The sequence below is a fragment of the Phalacrocorax carbo genome, chromosome 1 (genome assembly GCF_963921805.1).
Source record: "Phalacrocorax carbo chromosome 1, bPhaCar2.1, whole genome shotgun sequence".
Taxonomy (NCBI): domain Eukaryota; kingdom Metazoa; phylum Chordata; class Aves; order Suliformes; family Phalacrocoracidae; genus Phalacrocorax; species Phalacrocorax carbo.
Window position 1 is genome coordinate 93,275,879 of NC_087513.1, and position 20,639 is coordinate 93,296,517.

At 38.8% G+C, this 20,639-nt stretch overlaps 1 protein-coding gene across 4 annotated transcripts in view; it reads right to left on the reverse strand.

The window, feature by feature from the left end:
- Positions 1-20,639, reverse strand: part of COL8A1 (collagen type VIII alpha 1 chain) — a 94,358-nt gene that overhangs the window by 66,304 nt on the left and 7,415 nt on the right. For 2 of the 4 annotated variants that reach the window (XM_064467146.1, XM_064467130.1), the window contains exons 2-3: positions 11,387-11,517; positions 1,576-1,634 (exon numbers count right to left, since the gene is read on the reverse strand). The gene's annotated coding sequence lies outside the window, so the exon portion shown is untranslated. The remainder of the gene's footprint in view (positions 1-1,575; positions 1,635-11,386; positions 11,518-20,639) is intronic. The other 2 variants (XM_064467140.1, XM_064467124.1) reach the window with 1 other exon arrangement.

The following is a 20,639-nucleotide window of genomic DNA, read 5'->3' on the forward strand; positions in this document are numbered from 1 at the left end:
AGAGGTCTTTTCCAACCTTAATGATTCTGTGATTCTATAATGAGAGCAAACCAGGAAATGTACCTCAAGGAAATGTTCCTCCTGTGTTCTAAGAGGTGATGGGTTGGCTCATTAAACAGGCTTCATCTATTTTGGTTGTGCTAGAGTGCAAATCAGCTGACTTCAAGCAGTTTTATACTGCTCACTCATATCTCTGTTTTATACCTGCCAAATTCTGATCATGGTGCGTGTGGGGGTGTGTGGTGTCTGTTTTTTTGGCTTTCATTTTATCCTTTTTTTCTGATGACGGATTCCTAAATGAGCAGATACAGGACTTATTTGACTTTTGTGAGCAGATGGGACTAGAATTAGGAAAAAAAGAAGCTTTTGCTTTTTGTGGATGGGAGTGGAAGTGGTGTAAGTGCCTAAAACCCCTCCTATTTCTGATTTTATGCACCTCATACAAGCTCAGACAAATATCTGACTGTTTTGGTGCTTATAGAGGAGAAAAAGCCCCCAAATATAATTTTTCTTCCCTCTGAGTTTTCAGGGGAATTGTGCTTCTCTTAGTAAGTTTTCTGGTTGACTGTGCATTTGACTGAATAGATAGAAGTATTCCAGAAAGTAACGTACCTTCATTGCTCTAAGGAAGAAATACTTTCAATAGAAAGTATTTTTCCTTTTAAACTTGTGATAAAGCATTGCTGATAGAGAATACTGAGTAGATCTTAAAAGACCTTGCAGTATTATTGCGCTGTCTTCACCCTGAAGCTACCTCATGCTCTAACAGGAAGGCTTGCTCAAACTGCAGTCCTATCCATAAACACAACCTTCAATGGAAGTGTGTCATTATTCTTTACTTGGCTGCCTATCAGGGCATAGATTAAAACTTCATTTAGGATACCTTATCATTTGCTCTCAGAAACACGCTGTGGCATGGATGAATCTTGCCCCACTCAACAAGAAGAACAAGTCTTCCAGTGCCTTTCCAGGCACTATCTTTCCACAGTTTAGTGGGAAAGAATTCATGGAATTCATTCATGGCCTAAACTTACTGCCAGGTGAAGCAGCATGGATGTGCCTAATGGGCCTTTACTGCCCCTTCCCAGAGAGTGCCTTGCTGAAAGCAGGAAGCGTTGTGTACTGGTGTGACCAATGATTACAGTGTTGCTAATTTGTGAATGCTCCTATGTTCAGCAATGCCAAATATTCGGAATGATTCTTCCCTCTCTTAAAAGCACAAAGTATTTATTTTTTGACTTAAGTAGCAATTAAAAAAGCCCTTTTTTAAAGGCTCACGTACCTTTAAAAATATAAATTGGCTGTCAATTGATACTCATCCACTTTTCTGTAGTTCAGGACAAACATCTTGCATTTCACAAGACACTTGTTCTGCTTTTCTCCTTTTTGAATATTTGTAAAGTTCTTTTAATTAAAGCATATAAAGATCTAATCTTTAGCATGGCTTTTCACTCCAGGTTTGCTTGTCTTTCCTTTCACTTATTAGCTTTTACTCATCAAATCAATGATGCTGAAGTAAGCAGCACCCAAGACAGTGACAGTAAAATACAAAGGAAAAGGAAGATACTGCTTTACCTTTCTGAATTTTAATTGAAATAAGGTACTGATGCACCTCTTCTTGCTGCACTTTTTTTCTAAAGGAGAAGCAAAAGATTTATTAAAATTACATTGCCTTGTATAAGTTGCAAGTTACAGATACTTTTCAGATTTACACAAATTAGTTGTAGAACTATTTCCTTTTCCTTCTGGATGCGTTAAACACCTTCAAGGACAATTACATTAAAAGAGAAAGTTCCTCTGCTGTCAATGGGATTCTGTCAGAGACAGTACTAGAATAAATTGGGGCTGAGGCGGTTTGGAGGAAGTAATACTCCAACTTTGCCCTTCCATTTGTAATCAGTATAAATGTGTCAAAACAAAGGACACTTCCAAGAATGTTTCTACCCCTTCAAAGAGACAGAAAGAATTGCAACCAAATTCTTTCATCATTTTTGTTTTATATTTGGCCAGTCTTTTGAGTTAGCTAATGGAAACTCAATCCTTCCCTGCTGCAAAATATTTTGCAAGACCAACGACTAAGAGGTCCACCTGCTCAAATCTGAAGAATAAAAAGAAATTTAACATTTGTTGTTCTGCTAAGAAAATATTCCTAAGTGCTCTGGCTAGGCCCCTTGAAGGCAAAGCTAAACCTCTAGTTCAAGAATGATATTTATCATGACCTATCATACAGTGTTTTCATCAAGGTAGCAGACTTGGACCGCTTATGTTAGAAGGCTATAGAACTCAATCTAACAAGGTTAACACTTCCACTCAGAAAACCACACTTAAATTCCTGTCTTGATCTGACTCTAAATGTTTAAAAACACTTAGGCCATATTTGGCTTGTGGTTCCTCCTGAACCACAGCTTTTGCGGGAACAGCAGAGGGATCTCTTCACAAACACACATAAGGATTTCAGGATGCTGATTTTGCACACAGCCTGCTGAATGGTGATAGATCTTTTCCTACAACCACTCTGTCAATAGCAGACTGCTTGGAATGAGCTGGTGTGAAGTACTGCGTCTATAGCATGACTGTAATTGTTGCATGTGAATATTGTACCTATGTGTGATACTCTCCTGAGTACATTCATACACCACAGATGGTTAGTTTTGTATTCAGTCACCGCTGGGTCAAGAACACCTCCATATTTTTCTGCTCTTTCTTTAGGCTTCTTTCTTATGTCCACTTATTTAAAGGGACAAATCGCTAGTGGCACGGTATATGGTGAACTTACTGTTCATTGCAGGATGCAGCCAGCTTTGGTTTTAATAGATACTTCATATTGAGGAATTATCATATTAGAAATGTTCAAAGGTGGCCAAGCACCTTTCAGATGCATTTTTCCCATCTGGCACACAAAGAGCAGTAAACAAAAGAAGGCTACTAGAATGTTCTCCTAAAATCATCTGCTATAGATTTCCATACTGTGCAATATCCTATTCTGGGAAGATCTGTTCCTGATGATGGAGTGTCCCCTCTGGATTCCTGAAGGGCCCTGGCACCAAGGAGGAGGAAGAATTATTGAGTGGAAGAAGAAATAAGAAGAGGCAGGAAATGCTTGGCCGAACAGAGAGAGGAAAAACCTCCCTGACAGTGTGCCTGGATGTGTCCAAAGGAAATGCTGGAATCTCCCTTCTCAAGGGACTTAAAAAACTAAGCACTAGAAAATGTACTGCAGGGAACAATACTGCATTGGCAGGAAAATGGGCTGGATGATCTAATTATTTTCCATCTTTAACTTGTCTAAGTCTTTGAATAATCCAAATCTCTCTAGCTGCTTTTTTTTTGCTTATTAATTTCCAAAATATTGTAAATTGGGAATGATTTCTTTAAAAAAAAATTATTACTTTAAATCCATCAGTGCTGAGGCTCAACAAATTCTGACCTTTCCTGTCACTTATTCTACTTTCCAGAACTGTGACATGCTCGGTGTAGAGCTAAGCTCAGGCAAGCGTAAAGAGTTACAGCTGGTTTCTACAATGTGTGTCTGCAGAGTTTTGGGGGCAGTCATACTTAAGTTTCTGGTGGTCTGGTATTACCAGTGCTCTGCGAGTAAACCTGTAAGGTTTGGATAATACTCTTTGAAAAGCCTTGTTGTTGTAAATTCCTTCATTTCCTTGCTACTACAGATTTTTTCCTGATACAATGACGTTAAGTGTCGCAATGTCTCTACAGATGTGAGTTAGTGCAAGCAGAGATTATTAAAGACAAGCATACACCACCTATATGTATTTAGCAGTGTTGGTAGTATCCATGCATTTAGTAAGGGAACAGAAGCATAGAGGATATTTTTGCTGAATTGTAGATTTATGGGTTTTGTGTTGTGCCGTTCACCTACAAGGTTTAAGATAATTTACTTGTGCAAAGAGCCTTAATCTTTCCCATCCCTTATTCCTATAGCTCAAATACAGTATAGTTTATATTGTTTCTATATGACTTTTGATTTTACTTAAAATCTAAAAAGAAAATTTTTATTTTATATATAAGCATATGTACATGTACATTTGTACACCTGCATAAATACAAGATTCATTTTGACAAAGGTGAAATATCAACAGATAATTAATTCTGTCATAAGTGTGAAACTTATTACATAAAAGATTCACTTTTACTACAGCTATTCCCCTGACTGAGGTACCTGTAGCTGCTTTGAATCGGCATCACAGGACATGTAAACAGATCAGGTAAGTGGTGTGAATGTCTCTTACAGTTAAATAGCAAGACTGGAAGTTCTTAAAGACAGAATTCATATAGCTCTATTCTTGAGTTCAATGAACATTTCTAAGCAATATTTAGCATGCCATTACTTCACAAACAGCATCAGTTCATCATCCTAACTCCTATGTTAAGGGGTGTATCATCAGCATGTTTTCACAAACAGGAACTGAGGCACACAAAATTTGTACACGGACTTACACAAGCAGTGGATGGTCTGACCCCTGTTCAGTGGAACTATTCAGTGGAAGTTATGTGCCTGAATAATGTGGGTACAAATCCTGCATCCAAGTCCTGCATGGAAATGTAGACCTTCTTGGCACATGTGGTAACTTGACCCCAGAAATGTCTTATTTTAAAAATTCTTCAATAAGTAAGATAGCTCAGCCTAAAAGCAAAATACCAGCATTAACTTTCATTCAGAAGAAACAGTATTAAAAAACCACATCCATCTAAGTATCTACTTGTAAAGAAGGGTTTTCTTTCAGATCTCAGATATTACAATGACTTGTTTATGACAGACTTTCAAGGCTGCAATTAATGCTGAGAGCCAGTTACATCTGCTAAATTCATAAAATAGCTAATCCTTTTGTGAATCTATTACGGAGAACTTGAGTTAGTCATCACAATAAGAGAGAAACCTTTTGAAATGTCCATGCTAGAATTCATCATGCTTTTAAGTAATTTGAGAAAATAATAATTCAGTTATGTCTTGCTACAGTGAAATTAGTATGCTGCACTCAGAACAAGAGCATTCGGCAATAACATAGTATGTTCTTAAGACAAATTTACTGTGAGCCAGGGGTCAATCAAAAAAAAAGGAATAGGAAGGTTGCAGCGCTGTCTGTGAGCTTGGGTAAACCTGTCCATCAATATCTGTGTTCAGCAGTTACTGTTTTGAAATGTTTTACATGTTGTAGCAACACTTAAATGAAATATCAGTCAAATTTTAATTTAGCCTGTAAGCTTCTGTCCATAACTTTTAATGATTAAATTATTTTGTATATTTTATGTCTCTTAAAATAATGTTGTTTTAAATAGACGTAGCTGGGAAAAATACTGTTTCTAGGACAAGGATGGCTAAGCTAATGAAGAATTGATAAAAACGTGAAATAAGCGTTAATTCATCTATTAGACTCAGTATTAGTAAAGTCACTTGAAAGCTGACTAGAGGAAATAAAATGGGTGTTAGTTTCAACTCAGTTTAACATGTCTAAATCATTGAACTTTTTCTAAGGAACCTGGCTCTATTTTGTGCTTGGATATTTGAATAGTTCTTTGGGTTGGGGAGGATTCTTCTTTTGAATTGAAAATATTTTCAGTCCTTTTAAAATTCCTGCTACTTTTGTGAAGCAAAATTTAACTATCCTGAAGCACTTCAATAAGAAAAATCACCTCCGTTTGGTCTCTACATATACAAACTTTAAAATCTACACCTAGCCATCATGAAAATAACATGTTATTGGATGAAGATTTTTTTAAAAAGTGATGATTATTTTAAGCAACACATCTTTAAATTTGGGCATCTGATGAAGGGAGTGGTTTTGTGGGTTTTTTTTGGTGTTTGTTTTTTTTTTAAATAAAAAAAATCTTGGAGGTTAGCCTCACTCTACAAATTGAAAGTCTTCAGGCTGTTTCAAGCTATGTGCTCGAATCTCCAAGCATTTTGACAGTCATATGTATTTTCTCCCTGTCCATGCAAAACCACCGATTTCCTATTGAGGATGTGATTTCAAGGTCACTGAGCTACGAATCTTTGAGTATAGATTCAAGCGCTTTAAAAATATATTTACCCTAAAGAATGTGTAGAACCTTCCTTAAAATGTGCCTATGATTAACAAAACAAGGGATTTATGTATGCATATGAAATATTTAACAGAAATGAACTATTTCTCCAGCTCTGAAAAACGACTGCACAGAGAAACTTTGCCAGATGGCACCAGGTCGTTAAGTGCTTTGTGAGAAATGTCTTGGCCTATTCTAGTTACTGATGAAACTTGCTTTCCACTTCAGTGAGGCCAAAATTTCACAGTTGGATGATGCCCTAGAGATTATCAAGAACACTAAGAAAAAATTCCCATCACCTCTGATTAATTACCCAGAGTAACAAGTGTTCCCCTGGGCAACTTGGTGTCTCTGTTATAGATAAGCACTGCTATGTGAATTTTAATGGTGCAAACTCTGCAACAAGCAGGATAAATTCACCATTGCAACCATTTCACTTTACAGTCACCCCTATACAATAAAGCCCTTTAATAAAATCAATTGAGACTCCAATGCACAACGAAGTTAACACAGTGTTACCTAAAAAGTTAGTACTGGCTTGGGTTGTGCTGAGTAAACATACAACTTAATGTTTGCTGGTGGATTCAAGGCTAGTCCAATGGTAGAATCACAGGTAAAGGACAGGCAGTAAACTGATCACTTTCCATTATGGAAGTGCATGTATATGTGTTAAATATGCAAACCTGTGTAGTGTGATTATTACCTAGGTTCTCTCAGGTACTAATATCCAGTCCGTGCCTAAAGCTCAAGAAAAAAATGAACACGTTTCTCCACAGTCAATGTGAAAAGAGTTCTCAGAGAATGTTAGCTCACTACCTTGTAAAGAACTCGAACTTTTAGCACCATGTGTACCCGTGAGCAGCTTGGTAACATAAAGCTAGAATAATAGTCACTGCTCTCTGCTGCATTACTATATTTAGTAATGCTAAGAACTTTAAGGTTACTCATTCAAGTGTATTTTGGGGTGGAGAGGGTAAAAGGAGGGAAGAAACACCCTAAAAGGGCTTTAGTAGAAATTAATTTCATGTATCAGATTTGTCTGTAGGGGAAGGCAGGGAATTATATTGACAAGTATTCATAGATGTCAATATGCGGAATGTATCAATAGAAAATCTCAAATTTTTTGAACATTCCTATTTAAATCTTCCTACCAGTTCTTGCATTTAAAATATTTACTACTGTCAGTGAGGATATGATGCCAATTATCAAAAAAGAGTGGTTTTTTTTCTTTTTTTAAAGTAGTCCTATGTTATAATCGTTATGCTATGGACGTGTAATTAACTCGTGAATATCATGATTGCATCAGATTAGTACATTGGAAATGATTCATAAAAGTTAGATCTGCTGGTAGATTTGGGATAAGTCCTTCTTTGCTTGGTTAAACAAAGTCATTGCCTTTCCCAACATACTTTGCCTCACTTATAGTCTCACAATAGAAGAAAAAACTAAAAAAAGGGTATTTGTTTAATTATGAAAATTCATTTGGGACATACTTTTGTTGTGCTGATTCATGTTTTTCAGTGTCCTCCCCTCTTCAGTCCTAAGCTGAAGAACTGCTTTTCTTAAAATTGATGTGGAGGCTGTATGTGTTTTGAACCTTCTCTTTTCCTTTGTGTTAGTTGTACAGAATATGAGTTTGAGAGAGCTGGACTAATGGAGACACAAGTGTCTCTTAAAAATCTGCATAATTTTGAAATTTTGTGTCTGGACTTGTCTGTAATCCTCCAAGAAGTCCTCTGTGAGTAGGAAAGCAGAATTTATTTCACTTCATAGATAGGCAAACATAGAAGTGGAAAAGCTGCGTAACTGTAAAACCAGACAGATAGTCCCTAACCTTTGTTATGAAAAAGGAGAAGGGGGGTGTGTGCGTGCTGGAATTTGGGGGGGTGGGGGTGGGGAAATTGCCAGAAAGCCTACCAGGATTACTACTGAGTTTATCCAGAAAAAAGTTTTGATGATTCACAAGTGGGTCTTGAGCTGCCAGTCTTTTCACTTTGCTTGTTGTGCATGTAGTGCTGCCCATCACCTGTTGTTAATTATAACATCCTATAAATCTAACATTAGAGGACTAGCAGTGAGACACGGTGCCTGCATGAGCTTAATGGACACTCTAGGAAAAAAACAATTTTTCAAGAGTTTATTCCTGGATGATCTTCTAGGAACCTGGCATTCTCATGAACTGATATATCTATTAAGAAAAACACTAGTGGATGTCTTAAAACAAATCAGGTCCTGGCTTTATACAACCAATGTGGTTTCAAGCACCATATCAAAAAACGCTATGATGGGAAGCTATCATTTAATAAATCAAAATAGCTTGCGTGGTAATAAATATTTTTCTTAGAAACCACAATATTCTCGTTCCTACAGATCATATGACTTCCCAGTTCCTGCATTTTTTGACATTACTGGAGTAACAAAGGAACGTGGGAAATAACTTGGCATGGTGAAATAATTCAGTTTAGCTGTGCCTACGCTGTGGTTAGAACAACTTTAAAATGTGTGATTTCAGGCATAGGCGATCAAATTTTTCCCCTTTTCAGGTAGCCACAATTTGGCTGAACTGCGCAGTGGTACCTTTCTGAGATGAACAAAGCATTTAGTTTTGACTAAGTCACTTCAAATTCATTTCTCAACTTTATATTCTACAAAGCGGTGAGCAATATTTCCATCTCACAGTATGGGAAATAGTTTCTTGCCTATATGGACTCTGAGCATGAAAACCAAAACAAAATAAAACAAAAACCAACACACTGTAAAAGATTACATAAATAATTGCTATTGACTCTGTGTTCTATGTTGGCTGCTGTCCGGATAACTTCTACTTATATTGATAAATCAGCTTTTGCCGTTAGGAGTGAAAAGAAAGCCAATATTAAAAAAAAAAAAGGAAAAGAATATTATTTCTAAGAGAAGAAACATACAAAGATTTATATTCTGCTGTCAGTGCAGCAGTCTAGATCCAGACTGAGTCTAGATGCAAGTCCTGTAAAGACACATGCACATAAATAACATATAAGAAATATACTGTTGTGTTTACACAGATGTACTAAATTGATTAGGACCTACCTATTGGCATTGCTGAAGGCTGCAAGTGACAGACTTTGCTAAAAACCTATATGTACCTGCACTCTTGCATGTGTTTGTATATAAAATCATACATAAGTTTCACTTAAAGAATATACGCAATAAATACTTCTCCCGTAAATAATACTGCTCTATACAAAGTCCTTCAAGTCTCTAATATCTGCTAAGGAAGTAATAAAAAGTTTATAAGTCTGAAGATTCAGCTTGTTTTACTGGGATCCCTTTTATGATGCAAAGATCAGTGTATTCTTCCTTTTTTTTGTTCCACTATTATTCAATATTCCACAGCAAGAATTTCTGTGTTCCCGGGTGTGAGATTCTTTTTATAATGGAGTGCAATGTGGGCATGAATATATTTATATAGCTTCAATGACTTATTGGCTCTGCTTGCTAGTAAAAATATGGTTTTGATTATCCTCAAAACTCCTGATTCAACCTACTTTGGGAAGGTTGAGCTATATTGTTTTTTACAGTCCACACGACATGCTGTGCATTCTAGCTGAGATCCAAGGTGAAGCACAGTGGACTTGCATCAAAAGAGAAAATGTTGCAGCAAACCTTGATTGGAAGCTGAAATGTAACTTAAGGAATATTGATAACATAAAGCTATTGAAAACAGAGTTCTGGTTTTAGGTAAACAATTTCTCAGTGATTCAAAATTATAGTTTAGGAGACAGATAGGACTGATAGGAAAAATTGCTGAAAGTATACAGGAAATATTATGAATCCTTGGAAAAAAAAAATAGACTAATGTTTGTTTAACAGGCAGGCTTTAAATAACCTCAAAGAATTATGTGCCACGTTGGTTACTGTCTTGTAACAGAATTCCATTACTTCGAAAGCAAATGTGGAGCCTGAGGCAGCTTTGTTAGATGTAGTAATACAAATATATCTATCCTCCAGCTGATCTTCCAGTGTAGCTATCTCTGTATTTTTTTTCTTTTCCTCTTGTCTGCAATGGTGATCATATAATAACCTACTTATAATTCTTATCTAAAGCAATTAATTCTTTACACTAACTGTTCTGATTCAGCTGTATTGGGTGTATTTTTTTTTTTAAACTGGGGAGAAAAGGAAGCTACAAAGTGAAAATGCAGCTTCTTTAAGATTCATGTTAATATACTGTGAAAAGTGTGAAATTCTATTAGGGCAATGGACAGAAAACTGACGGTATTTTGTTTACTGATATACCAGTGAAGGAGGGGGATACATTAAATCCGTGCAAGGGTAGAAATCTTTCTGAAAACGTTTTCTATGTACCTTAGTTCCGAAGTTAATTGCATCTCCACATCCTGATGGGCTGGTGGCCAGCCTCAGAGCCACTTTTTTTTCTTTTTTTAATACAATTCTGCAACTGACTGCCTTCCAGTCTGCATCCTAAGTTGCATGTTCCTTTAACATACTGTGACTACATCAGGCCTGCACTGTGTGCAGTTCCAGCCTTGAGGGAAAATGTGAAGCTATTAACCAGTGACTGGTAGGCTTTCATAAATGCAATTTTTCATGCTGAGTGAATAATACTTATGAAATAATCTACTGTATAGATGCCCATCCCACTAAGTAGAAACTTATCTCGATGTGTGTCTGAAAAGCAGTTGATGTCCTTGGCAAAGCCTGACTCTCTCAGAATAATACTCTGACATCTTCTGGCTTTGTGAATGGAGAAATTCTCTCCTCATCTCTGGCTTGGGGCTGCTATTTTCATGTAGTTTCTAGTCTTTGTCTGTTAAGATTTTTGACAAGATAGATCCTTTTCAGTGGTAATGATTTTCCCCAGGAAATGAAACTTTGAAAGACTTAATTGCATTGTTTAAGCATTAGACTTTTTCATTAATTATGCTCTGTCCTCAGTGACTTTAGCTCTTAATGCCAATGCAGCAAAGAATGCAGTCTCTGACACATCCGTAATGGTTGTACCAGTAGCCTTTTAACAGGCCATGAATCCAGGATGTTGCATCTATCATGTCACTAGGCCCTCTGTGAAGGGAAAGGAGCTGACACTTGCAATTGCTTTCCAAACCCAATTCAGTGGTCACCTTAAATAATGCATTCTTGCTAAATTTGTACTAATAAATGGGGCCTGAATCTCCCTGCTTGTTAGCAAAAGTATCAGTCCTCATGTCTTTCATGTAAACTGATGTTATATTGCACAGTATTATGTTCTGCCCAGAAATGTTTTTATTGGCAGGGAATAGCAGGATGGGAGGGCATCTTTTGTAAAGCTTTAAACAATTAAATAGTTAGGAAGAAAAATTACCTCAACTTATTAGGAGAGTACTTCACTGTACTGGTTCTGATATCCAGACTCAACATCCAGTAACGAAGAGATCATAACAGTGCTGAGTATCAAATTTGAAGTATTCTGACAATCTGCATTTTCTTCTCTTTCTAGAAAGAGAAGGGAAGAAAGTATGTATGTTAATACTTTTAAAAATATGCAGGACAGCAAAGAAATATTTTTTACTTTCCTTGAAACAATAAAGTATGTGAAGTTTATTTTATTTTCCTTTTTTTTAATGTAATCAAATGTTAATACATTAAATAAACATGAAACAGCACAGGAAAATTGTGTTTAAAACTGTTGCTCAGGTTCCAAAGACACTATGAAGGGCTCACATTTTGTTTTGTTTTATTTTTGAGTAATATTGTCTCTATTCCCACATTATGCTTGTGTGTAGCTCTCTAATTCACAGTAAACCTTGAGTTATTTTCTCTTTGGACTACTTTGTGTATTACAAAGGATCACTGTTTCTATTCGTACAAAGCTAATTTTTCTCTCCTCAACGGCAGTCAGTTTCAAGCTTGTTCTGAGTTTTGAACATACAAAAGCTGGAAAAATGACTGACAAAATTGAAATATTTCACCATACAGTGTAAACTCTTTTGTTTATCTCAAAATACCAGACGACAACAAATGGCATCAACCAAAGCCTGAAACCGAAGTAGTTTCTGCCCCCCATCAACAAGTAACAGCCGACAGCTCTGGAACGTGCACTCCTCTCCATGAAAACATTTTTCCGCTCTGCCTTTTCCAAAAATCAGAAGTTCAAAGCTAAACTACTGCACGTTATAAAAGAACAAATTTACCATGACACTTAAACAAAGACATGAGTCAGTGTATTCAGCTTTCTTGAGGGAGGAAGGAGTTATGATTCTTGTTAAGGCAAGGTTTGCAGTAAAGAAATTATTTTTGTAGTTTTATATATCCTCTTGTAATTATTTATCCACATAGATGTTCTGTTTTACTGCACTGTTAAATTTACAACTTTAACTCATGCCTTTTTTGTCACTGATGTATTAATTAAGGTTTACAACATTCCTCCTCAGAAAGCAAATTATTAACATCCTCCTTATACAAATGGGCAAATGCAATCATGGACATTAAGACACTTAGTTCAGTATTATTCAGGATACCCGTGGCAGTCTGGGAACCTCAGCTGCTGCTCTTTACTCTGAAGAGTGGTACTTTTGTTCTGGGGATGGCACAGGCAAGGTGACTAGCATGTATGTCAGTTACAGAGACAAAATGAGATGGCTTTGGACTGCTGTGGGTAAAACATATTTGGAATAACGAGCATGTGATTTTGTGTCTTCTTAAATATGAGGTGTAGAACACAGTATCTTAAGCAGATGAATTGCTCTATGTATTTTTTAAAGCTGTCTAGGAAACTTGGAACACCATTTCCATTTATTTGGAACAAGTGGCTGACTCATTTGTCTGCCTTGGAAACCTCTACTTCTGTTCCTGACTGAAATAAGATGGATATTCTGAAAGTGATTTCTCTTGTACAACAGGAGAGAAGTGCAGAAAGTCATAGAGCTCCTGCTTATATTGAGCCTCGCCATCCCTGAATGTATGGTCGATTTGGAATATGTTAAAGGATGCAAACTTCTACTAGGTACTGTAGTAGCTTTAATGTGTCCATTCTTTCAAGGAGGTTGATACTGCAGTCTTGTTCTTTGTGGGTAGAAATTTGGGGTAGCTAGATCAAAGCTCTGCTCTAGATTCGGACCGGACCTTTGACACTAAATGTTATATTCGGTAGGATGAAACCAAAATCAGAAAATTCTAGAGCATGGAGAAAGCTGACACCTGAAACTATATCCAACAGCCTAGGCAGACCATCAGGATTTTATTTTCCCTTATTAATATGTAAAGATTTATTAGGTTATTCCCTAAGAGCATTGTTCAGCAACTCTAGAGATGATATGCTCAAACTGAGGGACACTTAATTTTTTTCCCTTCAAATTCAATTTTTTAACGGTATAGCTTAACATGAGGTGTCAGAATTTCTATAGCTGCCCCTCTCCTTCTGTTGTTTCTGTAAGATGTGTGAAAGGACCTTACGTGGTAGTTACCTACAGTCATAAGTTCTCTTTAGTTTTTTAAAAATCCTGTTATATTTCGCCGGGAAACACAAAGAGGGTGTAATGTAATTCATATAAAGGGTTTTTTAAACTTCAGCTTTTCAAGCAGAAAGGTTTGGATTTTTTATTTGTCTGTTTTGGGAGGCCCTTAACCAATTGTGCCATTGAATTTAATGTTGGTTATGGATGAGATTGTAGGAAATAAAGGGTCATGGTCTGTGGGAAGTACATTTCTAGTAAGGGAGAGCGCCACAGTCAATTTTGCTGGGTGCAGGCACATGACACTAGTGACAATGGCTAGAAGAATCAGGCAACTAAAGAGGGGAAACTTTGTTATGTGACCTACTGGGTAGATGAACTATGCTTTGGAACCTCTGGAATAAGGACATAAGTCAATTCTGCTTGATGGACAATAAACTCATTTAATTTTCAGTCATCATGCATTAAACTATAAAAGTTACTAAGAGAGCCACAGCAGGATATATGTGTTGTTGAGTAGCAGGGAGCAACTAGGTGGCAGTGCCTTGACAGAAAGAGGGCAGCTGATTAATAATAGGCTAGTGGTAAGTACACTTGCTAATTTTGTGCAAACCAAGGTGAGAAGAGGTTTGCTTCCCCCTTTCTCTGGAGCAAAGCGTAGTCCTCACCTACGCACTGCTTCATTCGGCTACATTGGCAATGCAGGCAGCAATATCGTATATGTTCTGAAAAAGTCAGAACTACAGTTCAGCCAAATTCTGTACCAGCCACTGTAATAAGTATCACACAGGGCAAAGATGTGTTCCCCGGGCCTGTGCTTCCACCTCCCGCATTATACAAGTGAGCAGGAAAGAGGCTCTCACCAGAGGTTAGAAAAACTGTGTGATTTATAACATTGGTGGTAGGTGGAACAGGAGATACTGTGGGACCAAGAGCGCCAAGTATTTTAAGCATCTGTTATAGTACTGTGCCAGATGTAGGATACCAGACAAGATGTGCCATTTGTCTGTTCTTGAATGGAATTTCCTATGTCCCTAATGCTAAGCAAACTCTGTTTATTTATAATATAACTACTTCTGGTTTTGTAGAGATGATATACAGCATGTTTCATCTTTTCACTCTCTCAATGACATTTAAAAGCTTTAAAAGAGATTTATTTAGCTGTGTAAATTCAGTTGGGCTTGGCGGGTGTTTTGCTTTGTCATGGGTGAATCTGTAAAGGCTGGAAAACTTCTCTGTTTAGGGATGCTGAATTGTGTGGTTTCCAGAAGTACAGTTTTCTCTAATACTTATCTGGGTTAAGAATGAGACCCGAGTTCTTAAAAGACAGCAGGCAGTCATTTCAAGTGATCATCTTCAGGGGCACAAAAAGAAGAATGGGAAATGCTGACTGTCCTCTCCTGAAAGTGGAATTTTTTTCCACTTTTAAGAGAATACTTAGTAAGTTATTCCAATTGTTTCTCAAAGAACTAAGCAGGAATTTCTGACCAAAACTGCTTTTCAGAATATGTCAATTCAAAGCTATAGCTCTTTGGAAACACATGGATTAGTTGTAAAAGGAAACATCACTCATTTCCTGGAGTGCGTTTCTAGAGAAAATTAGAGACCTTCTCAGGTATCTAATAACCTTCCCAGAATAACAGTATCTCATAATGAGATTGATTACCTGGGAGTCTCTGTGCTATCTTCTCAATACTGAAGACACAAGCCCCACACTACATTTAAGACCAGGTGGGAAAGTTAGTTCCAGGGTTTCTAGGCCTAGAAGGAAAATGCAAGAGCCCCACAGTAGGAGACCTTGGCTCTGGAGTGAGCCAGTTGCACAGAAAGGTTGATCTGTACATCAACCTTTATTGATGTTGGCACCCTTTCCTGCCAGCACTGGAACACTGTTTGCTTTGCTTCAAAGTCACATCAGGGTTGACTGTCAAGCCTGCCAGCCCTTTCCATGGGACCTTTCTAATACCTCTGCTCCAGCATCACATCTTCTAGTCCTTTACCAGCAGGCTGTGCCATGATCACCTTGCTACTCTCCAAACTATGACATTTTCTGAACTGTTGCTCATTTTTGAGCTCAGAGGAGATGACACCTGCAACAGACTTCTTGACCTGGGGCCTCAATAGACCCCAGCTTTTCCACAGAAATGGCTTGGCTTCTTCCAAGGACAGGACAAGAGAATTAAAAATAAATTAACAACAATCTGAAAGCCAGAAAAAGTGAAAAGTTGTAGTTACAAATTTGCTGACAAAAACATGAAGGCTCACAAAATTACTAATCATAATCCAAGTTTCTCAAGTGATACTACCTATAACCTTTTAGGTCGCAAGGTCATTAAAACACGTGCAATTAACTGTCTGCATAAACAGCTGCATGAGCTCATCCCTTTTCTGCCTCAGTTTTTCTGTTTGTAAAGCTGAGGCTGTAATATTTGACTGGGGTATTGCTCTGAAGTCCAGCTTCTGACTGGAGTTGCTATTACCATAATTACTGCAGCAGAAGTCAGAATCTAGTGAAAGCACTGTCATTCAACGATTAAAGCACAAACCACAGCCATCACTTTCCTTGTGTTCTTACAGGTACAGACCTAACAGAGCAGAAAACAAATGTTCACACTTGCTTCTAAATGTACTCCTCTGTTAGGAGAATATCTTCCCCCCCATCCCCTCCCATCAAAGGTTTTTCCAGTACACTTAGCCATCTCTAGCTGTAGCTAGAAAAGATACAGCTGCATTTTTTGGCTTATATAGCTTGAGCTCAACCCTCAGCAACAGCCTAGTCTGAGCTGTTTTACAAAACTATTTTTCTGTAAACATTTTCATTCAATAGTTATCATGTGTTATCTACTCTCCCTTAAAACACACTAGTAACTGGCTGCCTTATCTTCCTATTTTCCGACTGGTCAGATACTGACCCCAGAGGTGGTCTGAAAGCTGGGGACAGAGGTGAGACAGAAAGCACTTAATGAAAGCTGGACTCCAGAATGGAGTCCTGTGATAGACAGTCCAACAAGCTGATGCAAAGTGACACAGAGAACGGCATCCTGAGTGGCAGCTGAGTGGATATGGTTAGCTTGGAGAGGAACTTCTAAGCTAGCCTTGAACACATGGCTTTGGAAACTGTTGTTTGCAAATGGACCTCACACAAAGAGAGCATAAAATACAGAATCCAGGCTGGGTTTTGGGAGTTTTGCATGCATTCGCACTGTGAGGTACTCAGAATCTGAAGGCAGGTCCTTGCTTGAGGTTCAGGACAATCTCGAATGTAACTAAATTGTGCAGCCTACAGAGGCTGCTGTAAAGAGGCTGCTGCTTCCCACAGGGGTAAAGTCCAGCCAAGAATAGCATGTGTTTCCTCCTCTGTATGTAGCACAACTGCAGCTAAGTGGTTGCTTATGTTCAGAAATGAATGAAATATTCAATGAAAACAAGAATCTTCACTGACGCGACCACTGCTTCTTAATCATTACACAAAATAATGTTGTCTTGCCCAAGCATGCCTGGCTCTCTAAGGATAATGGAAGACACTACAGTGTTTGGATAGCTGCTGCTTTTTTTCTGAAGAGCGGGGAGGGTGTGCCTGTGTGAGGGCATGTTCACAAGAGTTTTAGCCCAGAAAGAAATAGGTACATCTGGAAAGAGCATAATCCAGGTTGCCAGACTCTGGCACTGCTACTAGGAATAATCCTTTCTCAGGAAAGTACCAAAATGTGGCTGTCTGGTTTGCCCACAAGTATCCGGGCATTTTTCTTGGCAGGCGTGGGTACTGGCAGTTATTTGGCATTTTGATTCCTGCCCTAACTAGTGTCTTTTCTTTCTTTGCCGAAGATGGAAGGATATGCCTGTGGTTAAATCAGTGGCCTAGGGATTAGGCAAAGTGGGTTCTGCTCAGATTTTAGTCTGCATCCTTGGCCAGGTCACTTAAGCAAGAATTTTGAAAAGTGCTCAGCACCCACAAACAGGATCAGACTTTTCAAAAGCTCTTCTCTTCCACTGAGGCAGCAGCCGCATGATCAAAGGAACTTTTCAGAAAATTTGGCTTCAAGTTCATTGAGAGAGATACTGGGTGCTGAGCACTCATGAAAATCTGCTTCTCATTGAGGTGCCCGGATGAGAACCAAGCTGTCCAACTAGCCCCCATTGTGATGGGAAGACATTTGAGAATCTGGCCAGGAGCAACCTCTTGAAATGCTACACCAGCAACTTTCTCTGTGCCTCAATTTCCTCTAAAATGAGAGTGATGTTGCCAAGGTGCTTGTAAGGATAAATTCATTAATCTACTGTATGTGATGTTCTTGGATGCATCTGCAGCCAGGAGAGAGATGTGAAGCGTTTGTACTGTAATATCTTTCCAGACATACCAATGATCTGTGTAAACAAGAGTGTGTTAAAGGGTCTGGAGCAGGGGTCCAGGAATCAGCTTTGCTCTATGTACAATTTACAAGCCTTCAGGTTCAGGAGCTGCTGCTCTCTGTCTTAAATCCTTGATCATGAGTCAGGGATCCACCATCCTAGGGGACGTAACAAATAGATCAAAAAGATCCACTCTGAAAAACCTTTGTGCTGAACAAAGCGGGGCAGGGAGAATACATTGAAAAGAAATAATAAAGCTGTTCCTTTCAGCTGTTTGCCTTCTGAACTCCCAGCCTGTTGAGTACAGTAGTTTTATCATTTCCTTTCCTCACATGGTATTTCTTTCCTCGTATCTCACCAAAGCATTTGCTATTTTGGGGGGAGTTTTGGGGTTTTAAAATTTGAACTTTACAAGACTGGTCCCTTTATACTAGATACCTATATACAGTAGTATTTTTTGGAGGTGAGTTTTTTTTGGTTTTAAGAGTAAAGAACCTTAACTTCAGAATAAACATTTTTTTTCTTTCTTTCTTTCCTTTTTTTTTTTTTTTTTTTTTAACTCAGAGTGGCCTCAATTTTCCCTCCAGATGGGAAAATCTGAAAGGTCCTGAGCCTCCTGTGGTGCATGCTGGCGCAGCCTTCCTTCTTTCTCCAAGCAGCCTCCCCTCACAGGATGCGACATTTTCTTTCCAGCTGAGAGTGAAGCCCTCCCTCTGCCCCCCTCATATTTGGCCTTCCAGCACAGTCCGCATCTGTGTGAGCTAATGCTACCCAGATCCTTCTCAAAGGGGTACCGAGGGTTGGCATGCAGAAGTGATGGCCCCAGGCTGTATCTCTGAAACCCAAGAAACCTCAAATGCATTGTGTTTCCATGAATGCTCCTCAGCTGACTGGGCTGTGGGGAGTTTCTGCTCTCCTCAACCCTTGCCTCTCCTTTGGGAATGGGAGGCGCAGGTTTTAAATAAATTCTCTGACTGCCAATGTGCAGTAATGGCATTAACCTTAGAGCAGACTGGAAACTCAGAGCCACAACAGGAGGTGGGAGGTGGTAAACAAATGTGAGGGGCTGGGCCTGGCTGATGAGGGCCCCTAACCTCAGCTGCCCCGTGGCCCAGGCTGGCCCTGGCCCTGCTGGCTTCCTGGCGAGGGCAAGCTGCCACCGCCCTGCCGGGCAACGGCGCCTTCCTTCAGGGCTGCTGGCGATAGCGCGGCCTGGCTGGCGTCGGGCTAACACGGGCCTGCGGCGTGACTGTTACTGGCTGTGCCGAGGGTGCCTTGTGGCTGAGAGGGTGTGGTGCAGCCTCTTCAGCATTGAACTCAGTGCAGGCTTTGTTGGACGCAGGTGCTTAATGGCTGTTTCTGTCACCAGTATTTTAAACACAAGTGAGGGGTTTGTTGGTTTGGGTTTTGTTTGTTGTTTGTTTTTTTATTTTGTTGAGGTTTTTTTTTTTTAAGTGAAATTATTACAACTCAGTGTCACTAAATTGAATCCACTGACAGAAACCCATGCTATCTTGACAGCTTTTGGGTGTCAGGTATGTTTTATGTTTTCCTGAAGTTTCAAGGAGGTATAAGAAGTTGAGCAAGCCAAAATATTTCTCCTCACCATCTTTGGCAGTGGGGGAGAAGAAGCTGGGAAAGAAGGCAGGCTGGAGTACTGAAGGCAGTACTGAAGGTAGCCTTTCAGTAGTTAAAGGGGGCTATAGGAAGGATGGGGACAATCTCTTTGGCAAGGCCTGTTGTGACAGGACAAGGGGTAATGGGTTTAAATGAAAGAAGGGTAGATTTAGGCTGGATATAAGGAAAAAATGTTTTACATGAGGGTGGTGAAACACTGGAACAGGTTGCCCTGAGAGGCTGAGGAGGCCCCATCCCTAGAAACATTCAAGGTCAGGTCGGATGGGGCTGTGAGCAACCTGATCTAGCTGAAGATGTCCCTGCTCACTGCAGGGGGGTTGGACAAGATGACCTCTAAAGGTCCCTTCCAGCCCAAAACATTCTGTTATTCTAAGGGTTGCTGTGCCCTGAGCTGGGGTCTGTAGTGCTGAGTGCCCCCAGGGAGCGCCAAGTTACTTTCTTCAGTTAGCTCCAGCTTCGGTGGCAGTTGAGGGAGCGGCTCTCAGTCTTATGGATGCAATCATTATTTTGAAGGATAAGGCTGTATGTTGTGAGTGTCCATCAGGCTAAAATTCCAGCTCTCAAAATATGCTTGATGAATGGAGTGTTGAAAATATAATAGGTTTCTGTTCGCTTATTTTTGAAATACTTGTTTTCATGAGATGAGCATTTAGTTGAAAGTTGAAAGCACATGTAGCAGAGAAAATGTCTCTGAGCAGTCACAAATTTAATTTGTTTTGCTTGTTTCATAGACCTTTTGTATGGAGTTCTTGAGAGCATTCAGCTCACAAATGACAGATGTGATGTTGAAAATAGGGTGTTTCAAAAGAATAATATAAAATATTCATTGCAAGTGAATTCTGAACTCAGTGAAAGGCAATTGGATTTGTGCTTGAAATTTGAATCTATGAGCAATCTTGCCCTGACTATGGAACAGAGATATACCATAAGAATCACATGGCAAAACTAATTGGTAGCTTGAATTTTACATATTGAGTGTTTGCAACTAGTTGTTTACAAGCAATCTAAAATCAAAGTGCAATGAAGGTGACATTACAAAAGATGGCTGAGAAAATTTCCTTTAAACTACAACTTAAAAGCCATTTGATAATTTTATAACAATACAAAAATTAAAAAAAAATACTGCTGCAAATGACTCTAAGCAAGTATCAGTTTTGGATGTTAAACATACAGTTT